The 19,153-nt window shown below is 39.4% G+C and overlaps 1 long non-coding RNA gene across 1 annotated transcript; it reads right to left on the minus strand.

The window, feature by feature from the left end:
- Positions 1-17,066: 17,066 nt before the first annotated feature.
- On the minus strand, positions 17,067-17,679 carry LOC139355097 (uncharacterized). Its single transcript, XR_011605826.1, has 3 exons — positions 17,392-17,679; positions 17,245-17,334; positions 17,067-17,182 (listed from the first exon to the last, which is right to left on the minus strand). It is a non-coding gene; the product is annotated as an uncharacterized lncRNA (long non-coding RNA).
- Positions 17,680-19,153: the final 1,474 nt, after the last annotated feature.

Consider the following 19,153-nt stretch of genomic DNA (forward strand, 5'->3'; position numbering starts at 1 on the left):
ATTGTTATTGTGGTTGTTGTTGTTTCCCCCACGGCTGTTTCCACCGCTGGTGTTTCCACCACGGTTGTTGTTTCTGTAATAATTGTTATTTTGGTTATGGTTATTTCTGTTATAACCATTGTTTTGAGTATATCCGTTATTCTAATAATATCTGGTATTGTTATAATTACCTCGATTATTACCTCGTCCGCAATTTCCACCGCGCTGCGGGTAATTTTTGTAATATAGGACAGTGTTTGGCTGTCCGGTTGCTTCTGTGCAACTGTTTACAAATTTACATATGGCCTCATTCGTTGTATTGAAGGTACCAGCTTGCATGATAGTTTTTACCTTATCGATTGTGCAATTTCTAGTCATTGCTTTCACTGCATGCCGAGTGGGATAACATCTGGCTAACTCTAGGGATAAGCCATCTGTTTTAAATGCACCTTCTAAGGATTTCGTCATCTGCTCAACCTCTTGTGTGTACTGGTTGGCAGTTTTATTGCGTTTGTTGTAGGCTCATCAGTTTTGCTGACAACACTTCCACAGTTTCGCCTTTGACGTTGTTTTTTAATCTGGAAATGACTTCAGCTATTGTTGTTTTATTTCCGATTAAATTTCTGGCGACACCTTTTAGCTTTGTTTTTATAATGGAAACTGCTAATTGTTCGTGTTCGCCTTTTATTGATTCTATTATTTCTAATGCATCCATAAAACTTGTTAAGTTTTCAGCTTTACCATCGAAAACTGGTATAAGCTTGGATGCTGTATTAATGAAATCAATATTAGATTGTGCCATTGCGATATTGTTTCTTATTTTATAGTCTATTATGATTGAACTATCATCAGAATCTGTGGAATTATCCAGATCTGACATTAAAACAGCTGGAATAGTAAGATTATTTAAATCTTGCTCTTCTATTTTAGGATTTGTTTCTGTAAGGTCTTCTGATTCTATTTGGTTAATGTCAGTTTGTTTTGTTGATTCCGATTCATCACCAGTTTCAACTGCTAGGGAAGTGCTAAGTATAGTCGGTACTGATATGTCCAACTTAAACTTTTGTTTAATTGATATTAAATTAGATCGTAGTCTGATCAAAAATTTTGATACTTGGGACCAATGATCTTGATTTAATTTTTCCCTCTGGCCATATATTAATATTCGTGCTTCATTAAAGCATTTTACTAGAATTTCCACACGTTTTTTAATTTTATTTTTTTGAATTGGCCTGTTTTGAGTAAGTGAATTATATGATTTGTCAAAGTCAACTTTTATGTTATTTATCTGCTTATATAATTCATTCCATTCCATTATATTGTGGAGATGAATTATTTCTTAAAGACCATCATTACTATTGTTCTACCTAGTATTGGGTGTTCGTCTACTACTGATCTAACCTGTACCCCTGGGATGGTGGATAGGACAATTCCCTTTTGGGTGCTTGTGCAATGTATTAGTGGAGAGGCATCTAACTTTCTTTGCGTCCAGACGTGCTTAAAATTCTCGCTATGTTACTTCCCCGCTGTCCCGAGTGCAAAACCGATGTTACATTGGCCCAGCTTCGCGCTTCGGATGCTGTTCGCTGCTCTTCTTTGTGCCGTCGCGCCTATCATACTTCTTGCGTAGCCCTACTGGATGATGTGCTCAAACTCTTATTAAATCCAAATATACTATGGCAACGTGATAGCTGTGTGGTTGCGAATGATTCGCATTCTAAAATAGATGAATTCGATGAAAAATTGAAAGCCCTGGAGCGCTTATATCAAGGCCTTCAAAATAAATTCATGGAGGCGTTCCCCCCTAAAGATGATGCATTGCATCAGAATGTAAATACCAAGCCTCGTCTACCGAGGCCTACCAACGTAGCTGCAGCTCCCCTGTCATATGCGGCTGCTGCTGCTACGGCTTCCGCGGTCGTTGACCCTTCTAATCATGCTCTGGATATGGAGAGAGGAAATTTCATACAAGTTCGAAATAAGAGGAGAAGGAACAACAACAAGCCCAATAAACATGTTGTTGGAGTGACTCCTAATGCTAAAGACCTTCATGTTTTGCCGACCAAGAAATTTTTGCATGTCGGAAAGTTTGCAACTGTTACAGAGCCGAATGCTGTTTTAAAATATGTGTCCACCAAGCTTAAGGTGGATGCTAGTTCTCTCACTTGTGCAAAGCTTGTAAAAAAAGATGTCGACGTTCAAACTTTAAAATTTGTAAATTTCAAGCTTGGTATCCCTGATCAGCTTTACGATATAGTCTTCAAAAACGATTTCTGGCCGAACTCAGTTAAGGTCAAAAGATTTATTCATAGAGAGCGGGCCACTGTGGTAGGGGATGGAATTTTATCTAATTTGCCGGAGCCTGGACCAACTTCATCATCAAGTCAGCCGTCAAAAAACCCCTAGTGTTCGACGCCACTGGCGTCGATACTTTTGCGGGACATCGTCTGCAAGCCTTTCCTCATTTGTCGGAGTCGTTTTCGCAACAACATCGGCAGCTGCTTGCGTTTCTCACTGCGCTCTCTTCATCTTCTGACTCTCTCCTAACGCACCATCAACAACATCAGCCGGAGCTTTTGTTGTCCACTTTGTGCGACATTCGCCGTCCGCCTGGCTTGAATATCGGCACGCTCCTCGGAGTTGCGCTCACATCATTTTCCGTGGCTCTCCTGATGCTTCATCAACAACATCAGCTGGAGCTTTTGTTGTTTGCTTTGCGAGACGTTCGCAGTCCACCTGGTTCTAATATCGGCGCGCTCCTCGGAGTTGCGCTCTCATCATCTTGCGCCTCTCTCCCGTTGCACCGTCAACAACATCAGCTGGAGCTTTTGTTGTCCGCTGTGCGCGACATTCGCCGTCCGCCTGGCTCTAATATCGGCGCGCTCCTCGGAGTTGCGCTCTCATCATCTTGCGTCTCTCTCCGGAAGTACCTAGAAAATCGGGTGGATTCTTACTCTTCATCGCTTAATAGTTATGCGCTCTCCGTCTCTACCTTTCTGACGTTCGACTTTCTACAACAACTCTCTCAGCTGGAGCTTTTGTTGTCCGCTGTGCGCGACATTCGCCGTCCGCCTGGCTCTAATATCGGCGCGCTCCTCGGAGTTGCGCTCTCATCATCTTGCGTCTCTCTCCGGAAGTACCTAGAAAATCGGGTGGATTCTTACTCTTCATCGCTTAATAGTTATGCGCTCTCCGTCTCTACCTTTCTGACGTTCGACTTTCTACAACAACTCTCTCAGAGTGCTCTCTCTGAAGGTGCTCTTTGGAGATGCTTTCGCCATCAACAACAACAATGGACTGCGGCTGCTGTAGTACGTTCTCGCTCATTATTACCAGGATTCACCTGCGTGCAGTTATATCTTGAATGCTAATATTGACTGCCCACCTAATATTTGGAGCGCCGATCACCAGCCTATTCGTATCCGTACCACTACTTTACTGAAGGTTCTTACAAATAATTTTATTAATTATGATAAAATCCCAGCGAGGCCTCTTACGGATTCGGGCCACGATGCTGGACCAGTTATTGATAGCATGACCATGGATGACCGGATATGCGCTAACAATACAAATTTCAATATTTATTTTCAAAATATCGGTGGTATGCGTACGAAAGCTCAATCCCTTTTCCAGGCAACGTCTCATGGTGATTATGACGTCATCATTTTTGTTGAAACCTGGCTCAACATGGATTTCTTCGATAATGAATTCTTCGATACAAATCTTTATCATGTGTTCCGTAAGGATCGAGATTCCGTCAAAACACGATGCTCCAGAGGTGGCGGAGTTTTAATTGCTGTGCGGCGTGAGCTGCGTTGCATTGCTATTTGTCTCCAGAACGAGGATTCTCTGCTCACCCAACTCTGTGTATCTCTCGCTGGTCCTACGGAAACAATTTTCCTGACAGTATCATACATACCCCCAAGCAGCAGTTTTGATTTATATAAAGCGCATGTTGACAACATTGCCCACCTATACCAGGAGCTGGAAGATGGCCAATATATATGTGTTTTGGGCGACTTCAACCTATCTTCGCTCGTGTGGGCTCATGATCTTGAGTCTTCAGCAATGGTTCCCAGTAATCTGCATCTTCCCCATGAAATCTTAGTCATCGATGAGCTTCTTAGTATGGGATTAGGCCAGATTAACCATGTTTTTAATAACTTAAATAAGCTTCTAGATCTAATTTTTGTACACCCTGATTTATGCCTTACTCTATGCTGCAGCGATAATCCTCTAGCCGCGTGTGATGCTCATCACAAGCCCCTATTAATCTTAATTACTTGTTATATTTTCTCACCAAATAATTCTCGCTTGCCTCTTACCTATATTAATTCTAGCAGTTTAGATTCTATCCGTAGTGATATTTCTAATATCAGATGGGCGGAAGCCCTCTCGCATGCGGATGTGAATACAACCTATGAAGTTTTTATATCTTTTCTCTCTACTATTATAGGCAGATATGCTAAAACTAGAGTTCAAAGTTCTTATAGGCTACCATGGTACACACAAGGTCTAAAAAAATACAAAAATCTCCGAAATAAATTCTATAAGCGCTACATAGAAAGCGGTGAAGCTGCCGACTTTGATCGGTACAAACAACATAAGCGTGAGTTTGAGTTCCTCAATAAATTCTTATACAGCCAATATATTGCTGATATAGAGTGTAAACTAATTACCAATCCTAAGTCATTCTGGCACTTTGTCAATTCTAAACGTACAACCTCCTACTTTCCTTCCCATATGTCATATGAAAGTCTTTCAGCTTCTTCTGATATTGGGGTCGCTAATCTATTTGCTAAGTACTTTGTATCTAACTTTGAACCGAGCTCGCTGTGGAATGACGATGATTCACTCGGTGCCATTGCCACGATGCTAAATATTGGGTGCTTAGATGTTACTGATTTGGACTGTCATATGGCGGCTGAGAGTTTTAACGACTCAGGAAAATTAGACTGTGATGGCCTTTCTCCATTTATTTTGAAAAACTGTATAGGTGTTCTTTGTGAGCCCCTAAAAATGATCTTCAACAAGTCTCTTTCCACTGGCGTATTTGCGCATAGATGGAAACTTGCCACAGTTTCTCCTATATTCAAGTCCGGTTACAAAAACATTGTTTCAAATTATAGGCCAATTGCAAAGCTAAGTAATGTTTCAAAAATGTTTGAACGAATTGTAGCTAAGCAGCTAACTTTTCTTGCTGGTCGGATCATCAGTCCTAACCAACATGGTTTTATGCCTGGAAGGTCAACTACCACTAACTTAGCTACGTTTAATCTTTTTTGCATCCACTCGTTTATCAGTCATCATCAAGTTGATGTAGTCTACACCGACTTCGCCAAAGCATTTGACAAAGTCTCCCATAATGCTTTATTGGCAAAATTGCAGAAATTGGGATTTCATTCATCAATATTAAATTGGTTTAAATCTTATTTAGATGGGCGGATTTATAGAGTAGAGTGCAATGGTGTTTTCTCAAACCCGTATGTGGCTACTTCTGGCCTTCCTCAGGGAAGTGCATTGGGTCCGTTTCTATTCATCATCTTCATTAATGATTTAAGCTATTGCATAACAAATTCTGAATTCCTGTTGTTTGCGGACGATCTTAAAATATTTAGGTCTGTGAATTCAATCTCCGATAGTGAACTTCTTCAAAATGACCTAGTAAAAGTGGGAAATTGGTGTTCTCGTAATAAGTTGCCTCTGAACGTGTCAAAATGTTTCTACGTTAGGTACAGCAAACGATTAATTAATGTCCTTAGCTCTTATTCCATTAGTTCCCATGTTCTTTCCTTAAGAAATGAATCACTAGACCTAGGAGTTATGTTTGATACCAAATTTACTTTCATGGATCACATAAACTACATAATTTCAAAGGCATACGTTATGTATGGTTTTGTAAAACGAAATTCCACGCAATTTAAAGATCCGTACACGAAACTAAGCCTATTTTCTTCGTTCATTAGGTCCAGATTGGAATATGCTTCGTTTGTCTGGAGTCCGACTGGAACTACACACATCAATCGTATTGAGCGTGTTCAAAAAAAATTCCTATCTTTTGCCCTTCTTTCTCTAAACTTTAATGACCCGGTTCCCTCTTACTCTGCGAAATGTCGTCTTGTGCACCTTTCTTCCCTACAAGATCGTAGAACAACTAGCGCACTAGTTTTTATTTGTGACCTGCTGTCCTCCAAAATAGACTGCCCTGCATTGCTGAGTAGCATAGGCTTTTCCGTACCTGGTAGGTCTTTAAGGTCATTTGAACCTTTTTTATTCCGGCATATAGAGCTAACTATGCTTTTAATGAGCCTCTGTGTAGAGCCTTGTTCTACTGGAACAAACTTCCATCTCACATGCGGCTGGACCCATGCTCCCCTAGGGAATTAATTAAGAAAACCCTTTACAATTACCTTTCGTCCCTTAGTATTTAGTTTAGTAATAGACAAGTAGCCAGTTAAGGTACCAACTGTTGGCGAAATAAATAAATAAATAAATAAATAAATAAATAAATTAAATGTTTCAATATATAAATTTTCTAATTCATAAATGCTTACTGAAGTTGGTGCAACTAATTGCAGAATTCTTTCTTTAATTAATTTATTTTTTTTTATTTATTTTTGTTTTATTCCATTTTCTTTAATTTTTAAAATTTTAATACAGCAATATTTTTATATTAATGTTGTTTGTGCCAAAATTTTTAAATTTTGTCCAGATCATTTGCCTGGCTCATATATTATTTCTTAAGACATTTATTATGCAATTTATAAAGTTCATAGAAACAGTTTGCGCACATTATAACAACAATTATTATTAGCAATGTATGAATTAATTCTAAGTCAATGGTGTTTGACTCTACCTTATTAATAACATTTGCAGTGGAATCCACTGTTTTTGTATCTATTAAACCCATCTTTGGGGTTGGTATTCTTAATATATACACTGCGCGTCATCAGATTAGCGCCCCCTGAGCATTCTCGTGTAATGTCCAATATTATCCAATCTATCAAGGCTTAAGCCATACAAATTTTTTTGACGATACTTTTAATAACATTCTTCAAAATAAGATAAGGTACATAATGATAAGTATAACAATAATATTTTATTTATTTGAAAAGAAAATGAATACCAAAAATATGAATTTAATTTTGCATCATCAGATTAGCGCCCCCTGCTTAAATTTAATGAATTTTCACTTAATGCTTAACAACTAGTAGTGTTTTATGTTTTATCTTATTATTTACTTATTTTCTAATCAAATTAATAGAGGGTGGTTCCGCCCCCATTTTCCAGGACCTCACAGATCCTGCTGGGAAGTGACTCGTACAATTTCTCAATGTATTGTAATGATATTGAAGACCAAGCTTCTTTAATCCCGTCGATGAACTCCAATTTTGTACTATACTGCTTTCCAGACTCGTATACTTTTCTCGAGAGCCATCCCCACACGTTCTCTTTTATATTTAAGTCCGGAGAGTACGGCGGCCACTCCAGGACATCAACGTTTTGGCCCTGTATCTACGATTTTACAGATCGGGCAGTGTGGATTGGAGCGTTGTCGTGTTGAAAACGCCATTTAAGATTTCCAAAAGATTATTCATTTTCGAGGTGAGAAATTGTAACTCATAGGTGCCATAATAGGATATGGCTCCCCATACCATTACGCCACCTACCCGGCTATGTAAACGATCTAAAATATGCTCTTCTTTACGCATGTCATGGAAAGAATAATTATAGCCGTCAGGGCCTTCTAAATTAAATTTTTTTCATCGGAAAAGACTACAAAGCGCCACTCCTTCGACCATGTCATATGCGAGCGAGCAAAATTTAGGCGCATTTCCTTTCGTAACTTATTTAGTTGTGGTTTTTTTTTAGTTTCAGTCTTTTCAAGTGCTCTGCTTTTTTTATGACTCGTAATACCGTGGACTTGCTAGCTTCCACACCGCTTTTTTCTTTACTTTTGGTAAAAGAGTCGTGTGAATTAGACGCATGTCTAACTATAGACCGAATGTCTGCTTCGGAAAGAACTCTGTTGTTACCGCCTTTCATATTTTTACCATAGCCTTGTTTATTTTTAAGAAAATTGGCTATAGTTTTCGATGCCTTCCCATTTTTTCAGCAATTTTATGTTAAGATAAGCCACTTTCACTAAAGGCTTCGGTCTTAGATTTTTCTTCTAAAGATAGGAGAGTTCCTTTACCCATTTTGATTCTCAGTTTATAAACAATAATTGAATAATTGTCACAGCACAAAAAATTTCACAACTGTACGCCAAAAATTAAGCAAGATAACTAAATTTGAATTTACAGGCGCTAATCTGATGTCGCAAAATCAGTGCAAGCTTTTGCAGCGAAAGTAAAACAAAATAAAGAAAAAATAGATAACGGAATCTCTCACCTAACGGTATTTCTCTCAGAGAGCGACAATTTGTGCATTTTAAGAGCAACAAAAAATTTGGAAGTTGCGTGCAATAGAAACAGAGATAGATGCAATAAAGTAAAACCAAAAGGGGGGCGCTAATCTGATGACGCGCAGTGTAACTTGGTCTGTCAAATACTTTAGATTTTTGAATTGATTCGTAAATGTTGTTAATGTTATTCATAAACAACTAGTTTGATATGATTAATTTTGATTTGATTTTTTATACCCGTTACTCGTAGAGTAAAAGGGTATACTAGATTCGTCGGAAAGTATGTAACAGGCAGAAGGAAGCGTTTCCGACCCCATAAAGTATATATATTCTTGATCAGGATCACTAGCCGAGTCGATCTAGCCATGTCCGTCTGTCCGTCTGTCCGTCTGTCCGTCTGTCCGTCTGTCCGTCTGTCCGTCTGTCCGTCTGTCCGTCCGTCCGTCTGTCCGTCTGTCCGTCTGTCCGTCTGTCTGTCCGTCCGGATGAACGCTGAGATCTCGGAAACTATGGGAGCTAGGCTATTGAGATTTGGCGTGCAGATTCCAGAGCTTCTTACGCAGCGCAAGTTTGTTTCAGCACAGTGCCACGCCCACTCTAACGCCCACAAACCGCCCAAAACTGTGGCTCCTACAGTTTTAATGCTAGAATAAAAATTTTAACTGAAATGTATTGTTTTCATCAATACCTATCGATTGACCCAAAAAAAGTTTGCTACGCCCACTTTAACGCCCACAAACCGCGAAAACCTGTGACGCCCACAATTTTCATGCTAGATAAAAAACTTTAACTGAAATGTATTGGTCTTGTCGATACCTATCGATTGATCCAAAAAAAAGTTGCCACGCCCACTCTAACGCCCATAACGCTTAAATCTGTATACCGCCGGTAGGTGGCGCATTTTAATCTCGCTTTGCTGCTTGCATATCTCCATTTAGCTGAGTAACGGGTATCTGATAGTCGAGGTACTCGACTATAGCGTTCTTCCTTGTTTTTTTTTGTTTTTGACCAATTATTATTATATTTGACATATAATTTCCTGCCTATTTTGTGCATGGTTTTCAGGCCATACTCTAATCGGGCAACTTTTATGTCGCTCAATTTTTACATTTGTTTTTATAAAATAAATGAAAAAATATGTATCGCAGTGCAATTAAAAAAATTTTTGCAACGCAGTGCAAAGAAAAAAAAATTATGCGCTCTTGGTAGCGCTGTCGTTTCACTAATACATTAATACTAATACATTTCAGTTAAAATTTTCTATCTAGCATCAAAACTGTAGGAGTTATATTTTAGGGCGGTTTGTGGGCGTTAGAGTGGGCGTGGCAGTCTACTGAAACAAACTTGCGCTGCGTAAGAAGCTCAGGAATCTGTACGCCAAATCTCAATAGCCTAGCTCTCATAGTTTCCGAGATCTCAGCGTTCATCCGGACGGACAGACAGACGGACAGACGGACAGACGGACATGGCTAGATCGACTCGGCTGGTGATCCTGATCAAGAATATATATACTTTATGGGGTCGGAAACGCTTCCTTCTGCCTGTTACATACTTTCCGACGAATCTAGTATACCCTTTTACTCTACGAGTAACGGGTATAAAAACAACGTCAAAGGCGAAACTGTGGAAGTGTTGTCAGCAAAACTGATGAGCCTACAACAAACGCAATAAAACTGCCAACCAGTACACACAAGAGGTTGAGCAGATGACGAAATCCTTAGAAGGTGCATTTATAACAGATGGCTTATCCCTAGAGTTAGCCAGATGTTATCCCACTCGGCATGCAGCGAAAGCAATGACTAAAAATTGCACAATCGATAAGGTAAAAACTATCATGCAAACTGGTACCGTCTATCCGTCTGTTCGTCAGTCCGTATGAACGCTGAGATCTCGGAAACTATAAGAGCTACAATACTGGGATTAGGCATGCAGATTCCTGAGATTCTTGCTCAGCGCAAGTTTGTTTCAGAAATGTTTCTGAAATTTTAACTGAAATGTATTGGTCTCATCAATACCTATCGATTGACTCAAAAGTTTGCCACGCCCATTTTAACGCCCACAAACCGCCCACAAACTTAAAAAAATCGTACATATGAACGCGAATATCACGGAAACTATCAAGTATAGAGAAATGGGATCTCAGATCTAAATTCCGTAGCCCTGTACGCAGCACAAGTTTGTTACGCAAATATGCCACGCCCAATCTAACGCCCACAAACCGACCAAACCTGTGGCGCCCACAATTTTTATGCTAGATACAAAATTTTAACTGAATTGGTCTCGTCAATCCCTATCGATTGGTCCAAAAAAAAGTTTGCCACGCCAACTCTAACGCACATAACGCTTAAATCGGTCTACCGCCCACATAACCACATATTGAGATCACGGGTAGGTGGCGCATTTCAATCTCGCTTTGCTGCTTGCATATCTTCATTTCCCTTTGGCCCCATTAGCTGAGTAACGGGTATCTGATAGTCGAATAGGTTATATTAAAATGTATAGCGTTATTCGGAGCGGCAGACGGACTGTGTAAAAGCTCGGCTCCAAGAACTTCATATAGACATTTACAGGCTTACAAAGTAGTTGCTGAATAGATAAGCGACAGCTTTAGTGGTATAAGAAAGAAGGCGACAAAGATAAGCAGAGAGCGCTGCAGGTGTCGTCGTACACCTATGCGCGCATGACTAGGAGCTGTCGATCTGCTCCGAACAGACGCAATGGACAATTTTCAACATACATATACATGCTCCTTGGGCAGAAGCCTTAAGATTTCAGTCAGGAGTGATCCTAGGGGCGACGACTGAGGTGCGAGTTGATCTTCTGTCGAGGGTGCTCTCCGGGGCAGTCGCCTTTGGACTTCTGGCCGTGGGGTGCTCCTCGAGCCGCGGGCGTTGAACAAAATGGCGAGAAACTGCTGCGATCCTTGGTGAAGCGTGGCTGCGACTCCGATTGGGATGCTGATGAAAGTGCTCCTTTTGGCAAGTGCTGCCGGGCCAAACTTTGAAAAATTGCCGCAAATTTTGGCGAAGCGTGGCTGCGGATACGGTTGAGAAATGCGACTCAAGCGCTGAGCGAAAACTAGTTTGACGAAGATGTGGGAAAGTCTTACTGTTTGACTCACGATTCCACGAACCACTTAGTGATTCAGTGAACACTCGAAGGTTATTCAAAGAAGAACGTGCAGAGTGGCAAACTTCATAAAAATTAAAACTTCAAATAAACTCAAACTTCATCGATATGTGTAACGGCGCCTGTAGTGACTAACAGAAAGCTCAGTAATCGACCCCCTTGTCTCTTCCCTGAGCTAGCCCATCACGTAGGGATCACAAAATTCTTGTTACAAATTTCAATTTAGGTTTAAAAACAAGCCGTCGACATTATATGTTTTTATGTACATTTATTGGGCGTAAAAAGTTTACAGGTGTTAAAGGTATTATGTATAAAATTAGTAGACAAATTCGTGTTCTGTAGAATGTATATCTTTCTTTTACCGGTAGGATTTTTATGAATCCGAATTAACACACAAATTGTATCGTTGTTAAACATAATCTGCCAAGGACTTTCAGCCTGTTTGGGGGAAACTTCGAAAGAAGGTGGAACATATGGCCACTGGTTCATAGCCGAGCAACGCTCTGGGTGCGGCATTAAACCCAAATGACGTCCATCAGTCGAGCAAAGTCCAGCAATTCCCCTAGGGCTGCCGTTCGGATTAAGTGGATAGAGTTCAGTGGGCTCGCCTGTATCATCAACATATTGCAGTGTCACCAACTCAGCCGACTGCAGTACGCTTATGAGCTTCTCCTCTCGGAATGCAAAACGACCTTCTCCGTGAGCCACCCAACAGCCTAGAATTAGATCTTTAATGCTACCGAGCATGACAGAGCGATTGGATGGAATTTTCACTGTTGCCCAGCGGCACTCGAATTGCTCTGATTGGTTGTGGAGTAGGGCCACATTGGGATCTACACCAACCTCGCTGCCTGGACATCCTACAAATCCAATAAGAGTCACCAGTTGGCAACCATTGCAAATGCCCAACGAGAAAACATATTCACTGCGCTTGAAGGCCTGAAACTGTGGTAAAAGGATGGAGCTGTGGAGAATGTTGGCTGCCTAGCCCTTGGCCGATCCTAGAGTGTCCGCATAGCTGAAGCCACCCGGGAAGATCAGTCCTCTGTATTGGGACACGCTCGCGGTTCCTGAAACATTTAATTGGTAAATTAGTAAAGCCTTGAAATGCGGTAATTCATCACTGCTCAAAATCATCATTCAGTCGACTGTGACGCCTGCAGAGCCAACTGCAACATCCGAAGAGTCATCGCTCTCACCAACCCTCTTTCTCGACCTATCTCTCTAAAACAGCACTCCCCCATCGTAAGACAGGGACCGTGTTCCAACAAGAAAAATTCTAACCGTCCCTACAGTTCCACAATTCAGCACAAGCAGCAATTCATCACGAAGTCGACTGCGAAGTCTTCAGAGCAGCCTGTGACGACGGCAAAGTCGAACGCAACGGCGGCAAAGCCGATTGAAAGATTAAATAAATTCTTCAGTAAAAATAAGAGGATTAGCTTCTATAGATTATGTGAATCATACTCAACTTAACTAAAGACATTACAATCACATTGGTATTTCTGTTAAATGTTTGTCCCATTTGGTTTGAAGAATTCTCGGCATTGATTTTTTTATTAGTTCAAGTAGAGCAAGAGAAAATGGCAAGTCCATTTCGTTTGGGATATGTGAAAATATCGCATGTTTGTGTTAAAATCATTTGTTTAACAATAATATCATCTGCAAGGTCTACTAAAAAGTATTTCCAAAAATCAGCACAGTTAAGCCGTGGTTTTAAAATGAGTTTTATTATGATAAAAAAAAATCAGGAATAATCACTATTTTTGATTTTTATTTTTTTTACTCAGGAATGATTAGTTTTAATTTTTATTATTTAAGTCAAAAATAGTGATGTTTTTTTTTGTTTTGTTTTTTTTTTATCAAGAATATTGTATGATAACGGTAAATGCTATTTTTATTTTTGAGTACGAAAAAAAATTCCTGACAGCTATTTAAATATGAGTCTCACATATCCACAATGTTCACTTCCTGGAAAAGTGTTATTTTTTCTGCAACTGCAAAATATATGAATGATATAATCTTTGGACTCGTTATATTTTGTAAACTTATTTGTCTTATATTGGATGCAATTGGTCAGGAGGAGCCCTTGGAGCCTCTGGAAAAGAAGTTGCAGAAGACGATGAGGTGTATAAAAAACCTAACCTGCTTCAAGATAAAGGCAACGCAAACCCCAGATGCTAGTAAGGAAGGAGGTGCCAACAACCCCCATGTATAAACAAAATAAATTAAATATTAAATATATTTGCTCCAAAGCGCAAAAAACGCCTTATTAGCGCTAAAAAAGGTGTTGTGTTTGCTGCTTAAAAAAGTGCTTAAATACGCGCTTTAAAGGCGGTCAATGTGTTTTTTTTTGAGCAGTGATTAATCGTAGGATTAAATCCAGCACCTTTTTTTATAAAAATTGGGCTCTCGGTGATGATCTTCCCACTTTCTAGCTTTTATAGTTTCCGAGATCTCAGCGTTCATTCCAGTAGCTGCTATAACAGGGAAGAGGGCTATGGTCGAGTGCTTTGACTATCAGATACCCTTTACTCAGGTAAAGGAAGCAAAAGGGAGATGGATATATACAAGCAGCAAAGCGAGATTGTGAAGCGTCGCCTACACGCGTTTTTAATACATGGTAGTGTGGGCGGCAGACAGATTTAAGCGTTAAGGGCCTTAGCAAAGACATTATATCTTATACACATACTGCGACAACCAACCAATGTATGTGGACACGTATTCTCAAGCATTGGTGGCATGCAGGCATGTAGTTCTAAGCTAATTTTGGAAGACGATTGGCTTCTATTACTATGTTTATGCTAACGGTTTCATGAGTTATTGAAAGCGTGAAATAAAACTTGGTCCTGTTTATGCGACGTGGCCGAAATCATGCATTTTATCAATCTCATCTGACAGAGATGCCGGTCCGGTGGAAAAAGGTGTGAGCGATAATTAAACCGAATATTTTTTTAATTTGCGTGAAATAATCTTGCTAATATTAAAGATAAAGTGTGGCAAGCCAGTATAACACTTTTTCTACCGTCAAAATAAAAGATAAAACAAGGAAGAACGCTATAGTCGATAGTCAGATACCCACCCGTTACTCAGCTAATGGGACCAAAGGGAAATGTAGATATGCAAGCAGCAAAGCGAGATTGAAATGCGCACCTACCCGTGATCTCAATATGTGGTTATGTGGGCGGTAGACCGATTTAAGCGTTATGTGCGTTAGAGTTGGCGTGGCAAACTTTCTTTTTGGACCAATCGATAGGGATTGACGAGACCAATTCAGTTACAATTTTGTATCTAGCACGAAAATTGTGGGCGCCACAGGTTTTGTCGGTGTGTGGGCGTTAGATTGGGCGTGGCATATTTGCGTAACAAACTTATGCTGCGTACAGGGCTATGGAATTTAAATCTGAGATCCCATTTCTCTATACTTGATAGTTTCCGTGATATTCGCGTTTATATGTACGATTTTTTTAAGTTTGTGGGCGGTTTGTGGGCGTTAAAATGGGCGTGGCAAACTTTTGAGTCAATCGATAGGTATTGATGAGACCAATACATTTCAGTTAAAATTTTAATTTTAGCACCAAAACTGTAGGAGCCACATTTTTGGTGGTTTGTGGGCGTTAGAGTGGGCGTGGCACATTTCTGAAACAAACTTGCGCTGAGCAGGAATCTCAGGAAACTGCATGCCTAATCCCAGTATTGTAGCACTTATAGTTTCCGAGATCTCAGCGTTCATACGGACTGACGGACAGACGGATAGACGGACATGGCTAGAACGACTCGGCTGGTGATCCTGACCAAGAATATACATACTTTATGGGGTCGGAAACGCTTCCTTCTGCCTGTTACATACTTTCCGACCATAACTAGTTTTCATTGGCACTGAATTAAAAAATAATTTGTTAAATTTAAGGTGTATTTATGTATTTATATCGATCTGGCAACTCCGATAATTATATAGAGTTACCGGAGTTTGATTCATGATTCATGAAATGAAAGCGTGAAATGGCCATCGCATAAAAGCAGTATATGTTGGTTGAATATTTTAAATCAATTTTAATTTATATAAATAGAAACAAAATAATGTATTATTTTTCGCACGGAATTGTGAAAGCAAAAGGAAAGTCGCGTTTTTGCAGAGCTTCCAAAACATTTGCTCAAAAAGTCCATTAAGTCCAGAAACATAAACAAATTCTATCGGACTATAAGCCGCCTGTGGTCTGCGATCATTTAGCGGTCAAATCGTGCGTGTAATCTCCATATTTGTGTATAAAAACACCTAAAACACATTTCATTTGGTCGAAAGTGGAAAGAAAAAAGAAAGGAAACATACACACACATATACTGCAGTGCACATTTACACAAATCACTCAAACTCAAAATATACCAAAGCAACAACATAATGAATGCACCAAAGCGACTAAGGTAGCTCGCACGTCAAACACACAGTTGCTGCAACAAATTGATGCAAAATTCACGAGTCAACGGAAGGAAATCAACGTGGAACTGTTGCAGCTGAATTTGCGGAACTAAGGGAGTCACTGGGTAGAGAGTATCGAGAGAGCGAGGCCCACTTTCTCAACAATCTACATGCAAAATTTGACGCAATGAACACTGAAATACACAACCTTACGAAACGAGTGCGAGAACTGGAAACCGAGGCAAAAGAGGTGAATACACTGAAACAAAAAATATTTGAACTGGATGCTCAACTGGCAGCAAAGTGCAATGCACAGGAGGTCGCGGATGTTGCATGCAACCTGCGCTGGCATCAATCGACTATGTTTCTCACTACATCTGACCCCTCCTCCGCGAGTTAGGTCTATTTTTCGAGTCCGACCGCACCAAAGAAACTCACTTGTTGACCCAGTAATAATAATAAAAATGGATCACGTGCGCGAAAAAGCTGCGCTGCTGCGGGCGGTTGGAGAGCACCGACAAACAATCAAGTCGCAGCTGAGCATACAGCTGATCGGTTTTGACTCGCCGGCATTTATATACTTAAACGAACAATTAACTAAAACAAATTATGAAATTTTTAAGCATGCCATGCGACTCAAAAAACAAAAGTGCGTAGCGGCCGTCTTTACTCGCCGTGTTAAGCCTATAGACGGAGGAGAGGCTTTCTACGTGCAAAGCTCTAATGAGCTTTCTGATCTGAGTAGTGAATCCCGTGGGACATGTCCTCTTGCACAAGTGAAGAACAAGTGAGGCTCCATATAGAAAATTGTACGGGATGTCCGCATTTTCACAAGTGAAAATTCAAATGAAAATTTTTCGAAGTCCCAAGGGATTCCACTTGTTCCTTATACTCGTTTTTCGTATGGCCTGTCACGTGCCGGTGACACGTCCCAAGTGAAATCACTTGTGAAAATCCGATTTTTTCCATGAGTTTTCACTTATGAAATCATTTGCAAGTGACACGTCCCAAGTGAAATCACTTGTGACAATCAGAAGTTTTCCCATGAGCTTTTACTTATAGAATTTAAAATACATAAATTTGTATTTACTTTTAAATATATTTTAATTAAATAATGTTATTTATGTTTTCTGTTAAAGGGCAATTATTGTTAGTAAGCCTAGTTTTATGTTACGTTAATTTGCTTCTTACATTGGTCATTGCCTTCCTTAAACCTTTGTCCGGTTCCTCCGAATCCTTGGCCAACGCTCCTGAAAAAATTCATGGGCATATGTTAAAAAAATCCGTTTTATTTGTTTATTTGCATATGTACCATTTAGAGCTGTGTTTCACCCTTTGCAGGATTTTTACTGGCGCAAAACATTTCATCATCCACTTTCGGCTTACGGAACCCATTGAATACCTTAATACTTTAAACTAAGATCAATGCACAACATCTTCAACTTAATGAAACACTTACCTGAATTTATTATTTTCACTTTAAAGAACGAAAGAAGTAAATCTGCTGCGCACAATTTAAATGGCTTGCTTTCCTTTCAATAACTCAAACAGAATGAACCAAGTATTCCTCTCACCCCTTTACATGATTTCTTTTAATTTCTTTTCGCTGTTGGCGCGTGCCACTGCACCTATACCCTTTTTAAAGCAAAAAATATCAGACTACATAATTTTTACTATTTGCGTTAAAAATACAAAATTAATTCTTTAAAAATGGTACTATTAAAATGTTTTAAATATTTAAATAAATTTTAACGAACTAAATTTCTATAACTTAACTAAAAAATTATATTGTAATATTAATGTATAATACGTAAGCATAACATTAAAACTAAATTCAATTTACTTAATTTTACTATAATCAAATAATTTACTTTTATAAAACAATATTAATTGTTTTCTTTCGATAAACAATAATTCTCCTAAAATATTAGGGCATTTACGTGTCGCTGCGCCACGAAAATTTTTCCACCGAAACACTAGTCGTTAGCCGAACATAACGGAGAGATTCAAAAAAAAAAACGAACCTGCTTAAATTTGTCTCTGAGAGCGCCGAGTGCAGGCAGATAGTAAGACAAAGAGAGGGAAGCAATCTGCCTCTCTTTATTGCACGATCGTTTTCGTTGGCAGTCTTCTACGCTACGCCGACTTCTCTGCTGACGTCAACAGCGGCATAGCGTTTTAGGCACAGAAAAAAAACCAAAAAGCTTTTTGCCTTGAGCCATGTCACCGCGTCCCTACTGCAGAACTGAAGGGTGGTTTGTCCAGAGTCTATGTGATGTGCTAATATCGTGTGATGGATATAATGTGTACCGTTCTGATCGTGTTAGTCATGGGGGAGAAGTTGCAATATATGTAAACAAAAAATTAAATGCCAAAATTATTTGCCAACACACAATAAACAGTGCAATAGAATATATTTTTCTTGAAATACAAAACCCAATTATGGAGAAAAATCTGTTAATTGGCTGCATTTATCGTCCGCATTGCAACCCAAATAATGATGATCTAATCAATATTCTGACAGACATTACAGTAAACTTCACTGATGTAATCCTTGCAGGCGATTTTAATAGTGATATTCTGAGGGAATCTCACCTTACCAGCAACATGGAATCGCTAGGTCTGAAACCAAAAAAATCTTTCATTTCCAACCCACTTCAGCAGAACACGTAACACATTATTAGATTTGTTTTTTGTGAGTGATGTTAATAAAATATGTTTGTATGATCAGCTAATCGTTCCGTCCTTTTCAAAACATGACCTTATATACCTGACCTATAACTTTGACCTAAACTACACGGACCATACAATATTTTATCGTGATTTTAATAATATTAATTACATACTGTTGAACGAAGCATTTGACCTGTGTGTATGGAACAATATTTACAGTCTTCCAACAGTCGATCGTCAACTTAAACTTCTACAACATAATATTAGCCACTTATACGATAGTTTTGTCCCAGTTAAAAGTAGAACAATTCGACCGTCCGAAAAACCATGGTTTACTAATAATATAAAATTGGCAATTATAAAACGAAATGAAGCATACCAGAAGTGGAAAAGATACAAAACACCGCAACACCACAGCATGTTTGTATCTCTGAGAAAAACGGTTACCAAACCAATCGACTCTGCAAAATCAAACTTTTTTAGCCAAAAATTTAAAAACTCAACCTCTTCGAGTCAAACATGGAAACAGATTAAAACTCTAGGGATAG

Source organism: Drosophila suzukii, unplaced genomic scaffold (genome assembly GCF_043229965.1).
Source record: "Drosophila suzukii unplaced genomic scaffold, CBGP_Dsuzu_IsoJpt1.0 scf_9, whole genome shotgun sequence".
Classification (NCBI taxonomy): Eukaryota; Metazoa; Arthropoda; class Insecta; order Diptera; family Drosophilidae; genus Drosophila; species Drosophila suzukii.